Source organism: Acomys minous, assembly GCF_964271855.1.
Source record: "Acomys minous genome assembly, chromosome: 2".
NCBI lineage: Eukaryota > Metazoa > Chordata > Mammalia > Rodentia > Muridae > Acomys > Acomys minous.
Window position 1 is genome coordinate 141,426,186 of NC_140484.1, and position 17,316 is coordinate 141,443,501.

Here is a 17,316-nt window from a genome sequence, read left to right on the forward strand (position 1 = left end):
CGACACCTGCCACCCCGGCTCACCGCTGTACAAGATGGCATGCTGGAGAAAAAGCTCTGAAATAGAAAACATGTGCCTCTCACTGGCTCCAGATCTACCTCAGTTGAGTATTATTTTTTTCTAGTTGGTGCATGGGAACTTTTGACATGTGACTGCAGACCATGTCATCAATCCTGCATGGCATCAGTAGCCAGCACTTCGCTCCTAGCAGTGACAACTAGTTGGAGTCTTGCAGACCTCGAAGCAGAGTGTGACACTTCCTTCGTGAGGCTTTGGTGTCCTTTCCGTTACCACAAGCTAATAGGCGGCTAACACTACTAGTTATGAGTGACAGGCAAGTGTGTGTGAAAGCACTACGCTGAATCATCCCAGATGCTACAGCTGGTGCCTTTTACAGCTTAAAAACATAAAGGAAACAGTGTTTGGCTTTTATTAATAGCAAATACATTTCTCTCCGACCCCAGCAAATGCTGAGCACACGTTTCAAGAGTATCAGACTGAAAAGACACTGTGTCATTATTCTGTGCAGAAGACCAAAAGACTGGTGCCAGCTTGTGCGCCGCTCCCGGATGTGAGGACTTCAGCAGTGGCCAGCCTTGGAGACCATCCAGCCCAGCTGTTTTCAGGATGTTTCAAGACACTCCGGGATGTCACTAACATGCCACCAGCATGCCTCCAGGTCCCTGCTAACAAGGAGTGCCTCTGAACCGCATGTCCTTCCACCCAGGAAGATGGCTGCCTGTTTTATTCTGGCAGTTCTATGTTAGAGAGCATTGTTCACAGGGTTCTGTTGGGTTTTCTTACATGTAGTGAGGATTGCTCGTTAGCAAGCATGGACTACATAAGCAAAGATAAGATTTCATGCTTGTCTCTGCCACTTACCAGATCTATGACTCTGGAAAAATTATTTAACTATTCTGTGCTTCTGTTTGTTTTCGGGAGAAAAAAATGAAGGTTAGCTGTGTCTATTTCCTACTGTATTACTCAGATCATACGAGTCAGTGTTTGTGAGGCACAGACCCAGGTATGGCTCATACTAAGCATAGTGGACTGCTGACTACTATCTCCATTATTTTGTGTCTACACTGTAAGAGTGGGGCATCCAGGACCCAGAGCAACAAAGGAACCGTCTGAGGTTACTTGGACGGTGGCCCATGTCCTTCAGTTCCAAGAACAACACAGTGTCACATCAGATGTCTGGCTCTAGTGACCACCCAGCTACCATAAACATGTGCTGATAGCACAGCTGCCTCTGTGTATCCACTTGAAATGTCCCCAGGTGGGATTTCAGGATGGAAAGAGAAGGCAGCTGATACATGGGGGACCAGAGGCAGGGGGAGGAGAAATGTGACCCAAAGGTAGAAGGTGGGTGGATGTGGACCGGAGGCAGGGGATGGATGGTATAGACTAACCCACGCCACCACTTCTGAGCCAGGCTCCCCACACTGGCACCCACGTTTTGTCTCGCATCTAGAAAACACACACCCATCCTGGCTTGCAGCCGCTCACTTCTTCCATGTATCACGTTGCTTCCCAGACAGAGGCTGGCGATGAATCCTACAATCAATGTGAACTTCCAACATGGTGTTTTTGTAAATCACCTCTGAAGAGTATTATTAAATTGATGATGAGTCTTACAAGTGGCAGCATATTAAAAACAGAGGGAAAACACCTTGTCACAAATGCTGTAGAAATTTCCTTTTTTTTCTAGGATAAAACAAGTCGGGGAGAGCAGCACAGCAGTGCTGTTCAGTGCCTGCTGGGGAGCAGCTGGGAGCACTTGGCTCATCCTTGGAGTCGAGTAGGATGTGAGCGCTCTGGGGAGGGCTCCAGGGTGGGGTTGGGTACGCCCTGGACAGGCAGAGACTTGCACTTAGAGTCATATAGCCTCAACACTCTTCTCCTCAGACTTGGGAGATGGAAACTTTGCTCAGCTAGTGTTTCCAGCCTCAGCAACCCAGGGGGCCTGGGCACTCCTAAGCTAACCAGGAGTTGGGCTCACCCAGCTGCCCTGGCCAGGATTACATACTAAAGGTAAGAAATGGTCCCTCCTGCCTACTGATTCAAAGGCTCAGCACCAGGCTCAGGGGGAAATCACATCTTCCAGAAGGAAGTTACTGCAGCTTCACATGGCGACCCCACGGTCAAAGGCATGCCCATGCTCACTTTAGAACCTAGAACATTCTTCATCCTTGCCAGAGAAGGTCCAAAACAGGCCACGGACGTTCAGGCCTGCCTGGGCACGCACCTAACTGAGTCACTGCTCAGCCTGAGAGAGGCTCAGGAATGGAGTTAAAGAGATGGGAGACAGTGAATGCTAGGAATGTGATCCGGCTTCCAGCAAGTTCTCTCGTGCCAGCTTCGACATGGCCCTTGCCTGGGAAAAAAAACAATCTATGCAAGTTTAGCCCTCATTACCTCCATGAGGCCTTCCCTGACTAACTCCCCTGCCCCCACTTCTCCAGTCTAGTCGCCTCTGCTCCTGATAGCTATACAGCGTGGGCTGTCATTTCTCCATCTGCCATGTGCCTCAAGCTGTAAGTGTCAGCTGGTGTCCCCTGTGGGGGAGGGGCTTCACAACAACAGGAAGAGAGGCAAGGCTGTCCTGCTCCCAGGCCCCCCCCCCCCCCCCGCCGAACAAGACCTAACAGCAAGTGTACCCCTGTGTGTTTAACGCATGGAGAGGGGCTGGATGGGGTGGAGCAGACTTCCAGAACATGGAAGCCTCTAGACGGAGGCAGGTTCCAGAGGAATAATCATAACGTACAGGAATGAACGTCACTGAGTGTCTTTTCCACGCCAGAGGGCTTCACCAACTAGCACCCAAGAGCTTAGAAGCTTGGGACAACAGGTCTCTCTGGGAACAGGAGGCCAGGGCAAGCTCTCTGAGCCTCCTCTGTGGGAGAATCCCTTATCAGAACCTACAGGGGGTTTCTAATCATGCCCTGTCCACCCAGCACTGAGTGTCCCCCTGTGGCCAGGCTCCATGGCAGGTGCTGTGGTGTCAGAGACGGAACCAGCTCACTACACACTAAGCCCAGCAGTAGCAACTGCAGGTGGGCCGCGTGCCCACTCACTTCTGCTACCCTCAAGGTTCAGGGAACAGAATCCCGAGGTCCCCTGCCGTGCTTTCCCCCAGTGGCTCTGCCGACCTTCTTGCCAGGAGCAAGGTTGGCATAACGTGTCACAATTCCTCCACTGGGGAGGTGAGCAAAATCTGCAGCTAACTGCCCGAGGTCTCACCTGGCAGAAGCTGCTTGGTTGACACACCTGCCATAGAAAAAGTTTTATTTAACCTTTCCTTCTGTGATGGCCTTTTAATGAAAAAGTCACTTAAAGCTTACAGTGGAAAATACATTTGACTAGAATAATGCATAACCCAAAGACCATTTGCCTCTGCTTATCAGTTCTTGGTTCATTTATCATTTTTATTGAAAAATGCATGAAGGAACGCATTTTCCAGAGAGGCAAGGAGGGACGGGAGGGAGCAATGGGACCACGGGTCTCGGGATGGGCATAGCCGGCTCTCCCTCAGCAGCTCTGGGAAAAACTTTTCTCTCCCACACCCACAGCCCCAGTCAGCCAACTCCACATTCTAAAACTAAAAAGACACATTTTTTCCCCTCCAAATAAAGCATCAGGCTGTGGGCATAGATAGTGGTCAGAAATAGTACAATTCTGACCAGATTCCTGCATGGCCAATGACAAGCAGATGCCCCAGGGACAGTTATATATGTTGTGTGATGCTCAGTTACTCATTCTATAAACTAGTATAATAATTCTAACTTCATATAACTATTTATTCCTACAGTTATGAATAAACAAGAAAGCTAATATGAATGCCTGGTGGGGCCAGGAAAGAGTCCAGCATCTGGTAAAAATGCTTTATTAGTTCAGACCCCAAAACACACCACCAAGGAAAACCTTTCTGGTCTAGCTCTGTCATGGAACTATGCCTTAAAAAAAAATCTTCCCTAAAGCTTTCCAGGGGTCATGGGTGTGGTGCTGCTTCTGGAAATTTCCAAGCAGCAAGGGAGTGAGCCACTGCTGGGCAGAGCCAACTAGGGAGCAGCAGTCTATGCAGAAAGGGGAGATGGGGCAGGATGCCGAGAAAAGGCGAAAACACGGCCGCTGCCCACCTTTCTGTCTCACCTCCCCATAGATGGAGAACTTAACCGCATAGCCTAGGTTAACTTCAAACTCAAGGCAATCCTCCTGCCTCAGCCACCAGATTATAGGACCATGATCTACATTCATTTGTTACTGTCACCCTAGCAAAGTACCACAGATGGGGTGCCGTAAACATTGGGAACGTATTTCCTCACAGTTCTGAAAGATATAAAAACCCTAGCCACCACGCCAGCAGGAGGGGCTCCTGAGGGCTCTGGAGCAGGATCCATGCCATCTGTCCCCTCCACTTGTGGATTCTGTCTCTTTATTTTCTCTTCCCTCCCCTTTTCCCCATGTATGTCTGTCTGTCCAAGGTGTCCCAGTCCCACTGGACTGAGCCCTGCCCTTGGACCCTCCTTTTAACTTAATCTATTCTATGAGTTTGCCAGTCAGGTCACCTGCTGGGGAGCCTGAGTGGAGAACCCCATAAAATCTGTATAGAAGAGTCCAGTTGATCCAAACCTCAACCCTAGACCCCTGGCCTTCCAGTACATAAAACTGGGGCTTTGGGTCTAATTCAAGAAACATTCACCACTGCTACCGACACTGAGTCAGGCTCTAACCCTAACCCTGACCCTAACCCTCACCAACACCAACTCCATGGCATATATCACAGCCCCCTTCATGGTTCTGAGGTGGGGGATGGTCTCCTGAAGGCTTCTGTAAGTAGCAAATGAGCATGGAGAGGAATACAGTGTACAATTTATTGTAAAATGTCACAGGAGGATGGGGGAAGATCACCGCTTCAGTGTATTCCAATACTAAGTGCGCACTTTAATCTGCATTTTAGTGTTTGGCACCCGCACCCTGACAAGGAAAATGTGTAAATGTGAGCTTGAGGCTGCCTCCCTCCCATCTCCCCTGTGAGGCTGCATGTGGAACGGAGCTGCTTTCATGCACAAATCCGAAGGGAAAAACACAGGACTTCCAAGTTTCCCATCTGTGCCTCTCTCCACAAGACGGCTTTCCCTCGCCTACAAGCAAGACCAGCCTGGGTCCATGTTGCCTGGTTCAAATCCACTCTTCACTTTTACCTCCTTCCATCTGGGGGACTCGCTGTCCCTAACTTCGTTGTTGCAAGACAACTTCAGCTCAGCCTGCAGTCTGTCCCTCCAGAAGCTTTGCTCCATTTGTCAAACTAAGGCCCGAGAGCTGGGAAGCCAGCTCTGCTGCCTCCTCACAGCCACTCCAAAGCCTGCTTCAGGACAGCTGCCCAGCCACCGGTCCCATGGCAAGGGCCCCAAGTAGTTCCCTAGGGTGAGTCTGACACTGAAGCTGCAGACTGATTTAAATGCAGGGGCAGGGGGATCACGCCTACTGTGAGGTTGAGGTTAGAGCCCAATGGGACTCAGACCCAGGTGTCCCATGCCAAGTCTAACACTCCTCCACCCAGCCCTGCCTCCCCAACACCACACTTTTGTGGAAACTATTCTGAGAACTCAAAGCCACTCTTTTCTATCCAGAACTATAAATATCGAGAGAGAGAGAGAGAGTGAGAGAGAGAGAGAGAGAGAGAGAGAGAGAGAGAGAGAGAGAGAGAGAGAGAGAGAGATATGAGATGAGAAAACAGACATCCTTTCCCAGGACTTGGGAGCTAATTTTTTTTTGTTAAACTCCCAAAAGTATTTTGAGTTCTAAAAGGCAAAATCTGTACAGAGGATAAAAATAAAAAAAATTAAAAAATAAAAAGGAGCTTCCCTGATGAGACATCAGATAGCACAGCCACCATGGCAGGTTCCAATGACCCGAAAACCAAGAAGGAATTCCCAGACTCCAGAGCTGGTGAAGGCTCAAGCCCACGGTCTTCACTTGCTTCCCACCCACAGGAGCCTCTTGAGGTTGTGTTATGGTGGCAAGCCAACGACAGAGCTGGTGAAACAGAGAGCACAGAGCGAACGGCTTGTCCGAGGCCATTGAGCCTGTAAGCTCTTAACCCCCAAATCCAGGGGAGCAGGAGCGACACGCTGCTCACTTCCTCTAGTGAACATCCCAGTTGCCTCTCCAGCCAGCTCCTGGGAAAGCAGGCAGCGATGGGATGGTGGGATGCTAGCTAGACTGTTAGAGGAGACACTGCAAGGAAGCAGTAGAGGGGAGGGATGCTGCTAGGTTGCGCATTCAACTGTCCTCCCTCCACCCTTCAGTTTGGTCCTTGCATTATATTGATCTAAGGCCACATGGAATCTGAAGGGTAAGAGACTCCATAGCAGGCACTGAAAGGGGAAAGGGCAAGAGGAGAAGGCTGGACATGACACAAGGTAGACCTGAGAAGAGAGGAGAAACCCTTGAACCACCCAGAGATCCAGCCATTCAGTCAGTCAACCTGGGTGCTCGGGACCGTGTGTTTACCTTGGAGGAGGTGATGAATGTGTACGGCTTGCCTTCCGACCTCCACAAAGCAGTGGTGAGACCAGCAGATGCAAAGTCAGTGCACTCGTGTGCTAAGTGCTGGCTTCTTGGAAGGTCCAGAGCATCTCAAGAGCTTGGGAACCAGATGGTAGGTAAAGAGTTCAGCGAGGGCAAGCAGGAAAGATGCAGAGTGTTTACTGGAGGTGCTGTTGGCAAGACATGGAAGGGAAGTATTTGGAGAACAAGAAATAAAGGTACGTAAAACACAGAGCTTGCTGGGAACTAATGTGAGATGTGGATAGAACCTCAAGTCCTGGGAAAACATGCCAAGGAGGCAGCTGTCATTGGTGTGCAAAGAACACTTACAGCAGTAAGGATAATTTGTACATTTTATAAATTGAAACTATGCAAAGTGAGTCTTTATTGGGCTAATACAAGAGTTGGCCAACTTTTCCTTGAAAGACCAGATATTCTAATATTTTTAGCTTGGTGAGACATCTCTCTCCTAACTATTCATAGCTGTAGCTATATGGCCAAAGAAGCCATGGAAAAGGCCTAAATGAATGAGCATGGTCATGTTTCAAAACTGTGTCCATAGCCAGGTGTGGTGATGTGCACTTTTAAACCCAGCACTTGGGAGGCAGAGGCAGGTGGCTCTTTCTGAGTTTGAAGCTAACTTCATCTACACAGGGGGTTCCAAGAGAGCCAAAGCTATACAGGAAGATGCTGTCTTAAAGAAGCAATTTATTCATGAGCACAGTGTTGTGGGCAAGAGTTGGGCAACGAATAAAGGAATGATCGTGGTTGTATTTTTTTTTTTAAAGCTTTACTCATGAGAAGAAATAGCAGCAGGGTTTTGCCCCTGCAGATGAACCCTGCTATAAAGCACATGCATGGGACCAGTGGGGGAAGCTAGTGAAGACTATAGGTGATGGCTGCCTCTGCTGTTCATTTTCTCTGCGTGGTGAGCATGCAGTGGTTCTGTGGGAGGATGTCTTTGTCCACAGGTGGGCCATGCTGAAGCGTTTGCGGCAGTATCTATGGTTCTCAGAGAAAATACGCACGCACACAGAGAGAAAGATGAGACAAATGTGGTAAAATATTAACAAGTCAAGCAGGGCAGGGGCCACAAAGATGTGCTTGTGTGGCTCTTGCAATTTCTGTGCAAGCTTGAAATCCAGACGAAGTGTGGGAGGACAGCGAGAAACTTGAACAACTTCAGCAAAGTGAGAAGCTCTAGGGGGCCGACTTCTGCCAACTTGCTCCATCCTTCAGACCTCTCTTTCCTGACCTGAGGCAAGCTTGTCCTTTGCAGAGCGGCTATGGGGGTGCCTTTGATCCTGTCTCTTGCCTGTCTGCATTCCTTTTGCACTACTAAGAGGACACGTGAATGCAAACATGTGTCTGCATTCCTGGCTCCTACTTAGGTCCCTGTTATTGAATCCCTGTTTCCACCCAACTAGCTTGCTTTTGAAATATCTGAGAGAACAAGAGGCCATCAGGGCCATTTAGCACTCCTCCCCCCCGCCCCCAGCCCCCCGCCCCATGCAGAATGTCCCATGCACGGTCTTTAGTGGCATTCCATTCACAGGCCACCTGGAAGCTCGCAGGTGATTTGTGAGTGGCTTTCTGCTGAGCCAGGAGCCACTGACACTGTTAAAAAGGTTGGCAACAGCACTTCTCCAAGGAACCCAGATCTGAATCTCCTGCGACACTGACTGCAGAGTGATTTCCTAATTCTTGATTTATTAGCAATCAATAGCACGAGAAACACTTACACCTCCATTAAAGTAGACAGCCATTGATTTCCACTGAGAAGGTGGGGCTGTTTGGAAACTCACGGTCTCAAAGAGCTTCTGTTTTGATTTTTGCATCTGCCAACACAGGACTGCAAATCACAAAAGTTGCAATTCCTGGAAATGGAGGTGGGGTCGGGGAGGGGGGGTGGGGAGGTGGCCACCCTGGACTCTGGCCTTCTCCCATCCCATTTCCGTGCAAAGCATGCACTGAGCTCAGCACTGTGTCATCTCTTGCCCTTCAAATTGTGTTATACTTTGGTCCTTGAATGTTTCTCAAAGTCCCACTCCCACGTGCTGAAGGTTTGGCCCCCAGCCTGCATCACTACGGGAAGGAACAATGAGATAAGAGGTAGCAGAAAGAAGGAGACATGGGTACCCTGGGCCTTCTTTCTCTCCTCTCACTTTTTGCTTCCTAGCTGCTTGAGAGCAGGGCTCCTCTGCATCAGGAGCTCCCACCATGATGCTCTGTGCCCAAGCGATGGAGAAAAGAAGCCATGCCCTGAAGGCATGATCCAAAATAAGTCTTTTCTCTTTATAAGTTTATTTATCTCAGATATTTGCTACAGTAACAGAAAGATGATGACCATCTCCTGACTTCCAAAGACCCACTGGAGGGTCAGACTCTGCCACGTGCCCTGTTTCGATTAAAAAAAAAAAAAGACAGACATGAACGTATACCCAGTCTGAACAGAAGTTTTAGATGTGTCTGCGCCACTTGGCTCAGCCTCTTGCTCCTCTCAGTCTCTGTAGAATGAGCATATTGGGGAACGAGAAAGTCCATGTAAGAAGAATGTAGCCAACACTCAGCTTAAGATAGAACCAGCCTTTGCTTCTGAAGCCACTGAGCCTCAGGGCGTTGGTTATGCAGCTACCTTTAGAGACAACCAACTAGCCACCCTCCGGTCCAAGAAGGACCACAGGTAGTTACGGGGAAAGATCTCTTTGTACTTCTAGACTATGGCTCCCATCCACTGCCACTGAAGGCCCGGGATGGGCTCTACCCTCACCCTTACACATTTTCTCTTCATTTACCCTCAAGGCTCAGCAAGGAGTGAGGCTCCCAGTGATACCCCCAGTTCATGACTCATTCCTGCCAAAGAGTCTACCTGAGAGGAAAAGGTGGGCTCATGTTTCTCCTCCATCAGTGATAGGACCCATCACCCTTTCTTTCTCTAGGGTTAGTGGCATGCTGACGGCCAATGGAGACTCACTGTGTGAGGCCCAGGCAGAGTATACTAAGGACTGCAGCCTTGGATTCTGATTCACATTGAGTCAATAACCATGTGGCTCTTTCGAGCATGAGTCTTTAGGGGCCCAGGTGACATGAGCAAGTAGGTCCCTGTTTGAACAGGTAGGTAATTTGCAAGCACAGCTCTAGGCTCCACATGGAGATCTTGGCAAAGAGAGGTGAGAAGAAGCCACTTCTCAGGAGTCCTCACCCCATCGTGCACCCCAGCTTCAACAAGCCAGACAAGTCTTTGCTGGCCTGTTGAGCACCCTCAGCTTCAGATGGGGCGTTGCTTAGTCATAAACTCTGTGGGAGAACACATTTCAAAGCATCAGTCAGGTGACAGGGACTCACCTCGAAGCCTGTCAGCCCGTGCATTAGCATGCGCCCCTTCTTTCCACTTCGCCAGAGGCTCACTGGCTCCCAGGGTAGGGTGGGCAGTGGTGGCGAGTGCCTGACTAGCCACAGGGTAATGGGCTAGACTCACAGAAACTCAACCAAGAGACTGAACTACGGAAGACAAGACACAAGACTTTGACCCTCTCCTTAGTCTCCAATTAAAGACGATGTCTTCCCCCTTCATCTCAACATCTCACCCTGGAAAAGGGTTCTTAGGAGTCTGTCATTCCTTCAGATCATATTGGAAAGCCAGCGTGCCCTGGGGACTATCATAGTGTCCAACCTCTCAGGCTACTGGTTAGTAAGGCCCTCTTATTTACCCCACCTCTCTCCTCCCTCTCCCCCCCTCTCTCCTCTCTCTCTCTCTCTCTCTCTCTCTCTCTCCTCTCTCTCTCTCTCTCTCTCTGCCTGCTCTCTCTCTCTCTCTCTCTCTCTCTCTCTCTCTCTCTCTCTCTCTCTCTCTCCTCTCTCTCTCTCTCTCTCTCTCTCTCTCTCTCTCTCTCTCTCTCTCTCTGCCTGTCTCTCTCTCTCTCTCTCTCTCTCTCTCTCTCTCTCTCTCTCTCTCTCTCTCTCCTCTTCCCTGTGAATTTCCTTAAAAGAATTTCTTCTCAGGGAGCTTGCAAGCTGAAGCTATCTACCCAAGGGACTGAGAGCTTCGAGTTTCCCAGAGTGCCCTGTCGAGGACCCACATTCTAAGCCCAGGAGAGTGGGAAAGACCTTAGCAGTCGGGTGTGCCCCAAGGTCCCCTTCCCATCGGCGCTGACAGACTGTCCTTCCAAAAGTGACTGGATAATGCCCAACACAATAAAAAGCTGTCCTGTGACTAACCCTGACCACAGCTCATCAGGGCAGAACCAGGGTGACGCCTGACCTACATTCCAGTAGCTGGTAAGTAGGCAAGCAGGGCAGAGACGCAGAGTGGGGATCAGAGACCAGGCAAAAGGTGACAGCAGCTGCCAGGGAAAGTTAATTGATTCGGAGAGACGCTGATCCACAGAGACAGGAAGTGCTCAGAAAAGAAAGGAATAGTTGGGGGGCTGAAGGAACCCAAGGTCGGGGTGCGGGAACAGAGCAGGCCACTCAGGAAGTGAGGAGCTGCTTGATGGGAAATGCAGCTTGGACTTTTCCTGGCAGGGAAAAGACAAGGAAGGGCCTTGTTTCCTGTGGGAGCTGAGATGTGAGAGAACTGAGGCTATCTGAGAGTCACAGCAGCTGGAGGGGACAGGCCCTTTCTGTGGGTCATGTCAGTTTGGACAGGACACACAGCTCATCAGTCAGCACGTAAAACAGTCTACCAGGGACAGTCTACAGCTTCCTAGCTCCCTTCCCCACACCTTTCCATGCTCACGCCCCTCTACCCACCACACCACAGGGAAAACAACCTTTGAACCCTGAGGGTCTTTATCCCCTCCCTTCTTAGCTGTCCTGGCTAACCCTGCATTGCCCACATCTACTTTATTCCACCACAGCACAGGACAGCAGCTCCCACTGTGTGTCCCACCACAGCACAGGGCAGCAGCTCCCACTGTGTGTCCCACCACAGCACAGGACAGCAGCTCCCACTGTGTGTCCCACCACAGCACAGGACAGCAGCTCCCACTGTGTGTCCCACCACAGCACAGGCCAGCAGTTCCCACTGTGTGTCCCACCACAGCACAGGCCAGCAGTTCCCACTGTGTGTCCCACCACAGCACAGGACAGCAGCCCTCACGGTGTGTCCCCCCACAGTGACAGTCTCCCAAGGCCTTGTGCCCCTCATTGTTTTGGTTTCTAGAGCATAAGGAGATCCTGTATTCTGTGGAGGCTCTGACAGGAATCTCCCCTGCCTCCTGCCCTCCCACCCCCCCACCGCCTCCCCCTCACCCCCATGATCTGCCTCACCAACTCCTCCTCCTGCTTAAGATCTCAGCTGAGCACTCTTAGAGCCTCCCTGACCACAAAGCTCAGGAAGAGGCTCCAACCCTGTCTGAGTTAGGGTTACTATTGCTGTACTGAAGCGCCATGACCAAAGCAAATCGGGGAGGAACAGGTTTGGGGCTTACACTTCCATATTGCTGTTCATTATTAGAGGTCAGGACAGGAACGCAAGCAAGGCAGGAACCTAGAGGCAGGAGCTGAGGCTGAGGCCATGAAGGACCGCTGCTTACAGACTTGTTCCTTGTGCTTTCTTAGAGAACCTAGGACCACTAGCCCATGGGTGGCACTACTCACAATGGCCTGGGCCCTCCCACGTCAATCACTAATTAAGAAAACGCCATTCAGGCTTACATATATCCTGGTCTTATGGAGGCATTTTCTCACCTGAGGCTCCCTCCACTGATAACTATAACATAAAAATTCAGTCTCTCAAGTATGGGCTCCTGTAAAATCAAAAACAAATAAACATTTTCTCACTTCAAGAACCAGGGTACAGTCACAATCAGACCAAAGAAAAGCCAAACCCCAACCGGATAAATGACTGGGATCCACTCAAGATCTTTTGGGTTCCGCCAAAGGGCTTGGATCACTTCTCTGGCCCCACCCTCTGCAGGACACACAGCTTGTCCTCTAGGCTCTGGCTGGCTCCACTCCATAGCTGGTGCTGTCCTTGGTGGCCATCCTAGGTACTGGGGTCTTCTGCTTCAACTGGCCTGCATTTGCACCAACAGCCTCTCCTGGGCTCTACCCATGGTGCCAAGCCCCGACCTTAGCTGCCTCTGGCACACGGCTTCTATGTGTTGATTCTTGGGAAAAAAATTCCCAGGAGATTCCACCTCAGTAATGCTGGTCTCCTCTTAATCACAGGTAACTCCTCAGCTCCAGCTAGGTAGCATACACTACCTATATGCACAAGGCTTCATTTCAACACAAAGGCTTCATTTCAACGGTGCTGGTCTCTTCTTAACCACAGCTGACTCTGTAGCCCCAGCTGACCAGAACCACAGATTCTTCATATAAATGACCCAGTAGAGCCCTTGCTTCCCTTTAAAACATCACAAGCCAGGCCCCTTCTGCACTGCTCTCAACATTCTTATCTTACCCATTGATTGGCTTTTCTAGAGCAAAGTTCCAGCGCTCTTCCACCATCCTCCCCAAAGTTTGGTCAGGTCTGTCACAGCCCGATGCTCCAGGTACCAATTTCTGCCTTGTGTATGTCACTATTGCTGTGGTTGAGGACCATGACCAAAGCACACTGGGGAGGAAAGGGTCTATTTGGTTTACACTTCCATGTCACTGTTCATTACTGGAGGAATTCGGGACAGGCACTCAAGCAGGGCAGGAACCCAGAGGCAGGAGCTGATGCAGAGGAGAGCTGCTCACTGGCTTGTTTCTATGCCTTGCTCACCCTGCCTTATAAAACCACGACCACCAGCACAACCAACAATGACCTGGGCCGACCCCCATCAATGATTAATAAAGAAAACGCCCTGAGGGCTTGCCTGCAGCTAGATCTTATAAGGGGCAGGTTTTGAACTGAGGCTCCCTCCTCTCTGATGACTGACTATTCCTCGTGACAAGGAGCCAGCACATACGCCTCCCTGTTGCTCTCAGTAAACTCTATTTGTTACCTCAACATTGCTTCCCATGATGTGGCCAGCTTAGATGACCTTGGCTCTACACTCCACCACACTGGCATGGGGACACAGCATTTGGGGTCACTATATGTTCTCTAAAGCCAGGATCCTCTAAAGACTCACTTTCCACGTTGTCCCCAGGTCTCCCATCTTCCACCCACTGAAGACGTGAAGTAGCAGTCAACAGTCACTGAGTACGTCCCTTGGGACTCATACATCACATTGACCCCTCGTGGCCGCCTACTGAGGTGGCTCTTTATTTCCATTTACAGATGATAAAATCAAAGTATAGACACAACTTAGTAATTTGCCCAAGAGCTCATGGCTAGCGAGCGCTAGGGTCAGGGCTTTGAACCCATGCTGATAGGCAGGTCTGAGGGGTGGGAGCATAGGAAATCAGGGTTATTCTGTAGACTAGGCACAGGAAGTCAGGTGGACTGCAGTGAGGTCCCTCTGCACGGTGCGGATGAGGCTTCGGTGCTTAGCCTAAGGCCTTGGAGTTAGTGCTGCCCCAGGTCTGATGTCTGTACTTCCAGAAGACCCCAAGGCTCTCATCCTCTGAGATGTGAGGTCAGCTCCCATTGAAAGGAGGGGTGGGGGCCAGGGAGCTGTGTACTCCTTTAGAGAACAGGACATCTGTCTGAGAAGTAACACACATAGCCAGGCAGCAGTGTGCCCAAGCACCCTTGGCAATGGCTGGAGCTGGCTTTGGCAACCTATTGTCAGCCATGTCCAGCCTGACCATAATGTTTCAACAAAGAACATTTCAACCCTGTTTAAACAGACTTCCTCCACAGAGCCCATAATATGTAATGAGGTTATCTAATCCAGAAAGAGAATCCAGTGACCTGGAAAAGAGCGGGTGTGTGGTAATGTGACTATTTCTTTGCCTGAATTTTAACAAACTCCTATTTAGCTTACAATGGTCATGTCTGCGTGGTGTCAGGCTATGAAGGTGTTCATTCACCTGAGAGTCCTTGTCCTTATTCCACAGCCTGGGACAACACAGGAGCCATGTGCCCAGCAGTGCAGACCACAGACCTCAACACTGCCTGGGCAGAGGCATTGCCAGGGAAGCACTCTGCAAGCCCGGGTGCCCCAGGCTCTGCCTGTGCATTCTGTCAGCAGAACCCACAACTGTCAGGAGGCTGCAGTAAGCCAAGGTCTTTGTCTGTTTTACTAAGTACTGAGAAGGCAGAGACAGGGGAATCCCTGTTGTTTGCTGGATAGCCAACCTACACGAATTGGTAAGTTCCAGGTTCAGCGAGAACCTATCTCAAAAAAAAAAAAAAAAAGATGAAGGCGAAGTGTGATTGAGAAAGACACCCAACCAACACTGGCATTTGGCAGGCATACACACACACACACACACACACACACACACACACACACAGAGAGAGAGAGAGAGAGAGAGAGAGAGAGAGAGAGAGAGACAGAGAGAGAGAGAGAGACAGAGAGAGACAGAGACAGAGAGACAGAGAGAGAGACAGAGAGACAGAGAGACAGAGAGAGACAGAGACAGAGAGAGAGAGACAGAGAGAGAGCGACAGAGAGAGAGAGACAGAGACAGAGAGAGTGTAAAGCAGGAGAGGTTTGCCTTGCATCGTGAAGGACCACCCCCTAGCACCTAGCACCTAGCACCTAGCACCTTCTAAGACAGCTGGAAGGAATCAGCATTCAGTGCTGGCAGATGCTGATGGCAAAGGGAAAACCCTGTGGCAGGATGACCACAGAGGCATACAAAACCGATGGAGACTGCTCAACATCTCTCTCAGCAAAGGAATCATGTTAGGAGAGCACGGGTGGAGTGGAGCAGTAATATAAATCACCCTGCATGCCCAGAAAGGCTTGCTGCTCAACGCTCCCAGGAGGCTGAAGAATTGTTTCCTCCCACTTGGAAGACCCAGAGCATGAAAATTAATAGCCATGATTTACCATGAGGTATTCTTCTCTGGTCTCTTGGTCCAAATTCTTTAATTATTTGGGGTTCATCTAGCTACATGTGCCTAGCGGGGTGACAGCCCCGGCCTATGTAGAACACATCATAAGTCCTAGTGTCCAGAGTTCAGGGCCATTACCATAAATAACTGATTTTTGTCACAGTCTCAGACAACGGAAGGCAGTCCACTGTACTGGAGAGCCACCCATGGCCGCAGACTCTCTGGAGGTTGCTAAGCGCCTTCCTTTCACTGTTGAGCCACTTGCCACGCCCGGTTTCTGCTCCTAGACAGACATGCCTTTGCTCAAGTTCTTACCTGGTCCAGGCATTCCCTTCCCACCCCGCAGGTTTGCCTGCTAGAACCTTGGCTCTCCTCCAAGGCTCAGCTCAATCTCACTCTACTGTAGCTTTTCCCTATTGTGCGGGGCAAGATTCTCTCTCCCTCTGGAAGCTCCAGACTCTGAAAGGGCAGCTGGAGAGGCTGCCTGTGAGCCGGTGGACCTTTCCTTGGTTGGATGTGATGACTTCAACATGTCCTTTGTGCAACAAATGAATTTATTCTCGTGTTTTGGGATTGGTGTCCCGTGTTTTCTTTTACATAAGACTCTGGCATTCACCCAACCTCACGTTATCACACCTTCCCTGGAACCTAGCTCAATCTATATGACAAACAGCAAATGTTATGAAGAGACAGAGGCGAATGGGGAAGGGAGAAAAGAAAGGAGGGAGAATGAGACATTTCACTATGTGAGGAACCCCATTTGTATGCCATTGACTATTCTAAGGGAGGGGGGAAGGAAATCTCCATATGGCCGTTTTTAGGAAGAAACATTTTCAAATATTTCCATGGCATATTCGGCCATACCTTCCATCAGTATTGACAATAATAACTACATATATAGTGAGAACATACATTGTTCCCGTTGCAATACATTCCAGGGGAGACCTGGCCCCTGTTTCACTGAAGAGGAACCTGATTCAGCGTCAACTGAAGTGACTGGCCTGTTATGATTTGAATTTGTTCCCCCAAAGTCCAGGTACTATAAACTGAATCCCAAATCCCCAAGGTGAGAACTTGGGAGGTAATTTGGGATGAAATGAGATAGTAAGGGTGGAGCCCCATGGTGTGGCATTGGTGGCTTTATAACAGGATCCCTGAGTAGCACGCGTGCTCTGCATGATCCTGGCACCCTCTCCCATCCTATGATACAGCAAGAAGGCTCTGACCAAACCCAAGCAGATGGGGCCCTGTGTTCTAGAACTATCATCCAGATAGCATCCTATTCCTGACCAATCAGTGAGCCTCAAGCACTTTAATATAGGAACAGAAGACAGAGTAAGATGTAGCCCAAGGTTACATGGGGAGACATAAAAGCCTTTGAGCTCTTTCTTTTACCCACAATGCTGCCTGGTCTCCATCTGTAGAAATATGGAAGGCAGAGGCAGCCTATCATATCTTAAAGCTCCAGGGTAGGAGAGTGTACTGGCCAACCCTCTCTGGACAGCACAGTCTTCCCTGCAGAACCACATTGGGATAGGTTCAAGGGCACAGACTCCAGGGTCAAGGCTTGGGGTAAACCCTCACCCCTGCTCATCAAAATACGGTTCCATGCATAGCCTCATCCTGGCTTCAGTCCAGGGTCTGGATTCATTAAGAGAAAACACTAAATGTCAGAAGATCACAGTCAGCTCATTTCCCGAAGGGGTAGGTTCCAAGAGGCCATCCTAACCAGATACAAACAGAAGAGAGGACAGAAGCGGGCAGGGGGAGGGACTGAGCCAGGTGAACGTCCGCCAATGTGCAAGCACAGCCCTGTCATACCGGGCACTCCGCAAGTGTGGCATTCCTCTGAGTCTTACAGCGACCATATGAAAGAGATT

General features: G+C 50.0%; 1 protein-coding gene across 1 annotated transcript in view; it reads right to left on the minus strand.

Annotated features, from left to right (window-relative positions):
• GALNT18 (polypeptide N-acetylgalactosaminyltransferase 18) overlaps positions 1-17,316 on the minus strand; it is a 296,749-nt gene that overhangs the window by 240,523 nt on the left and 38,910 nt on the right. The gene's annotated exons all lie outside the window — the stretch shown is intronic.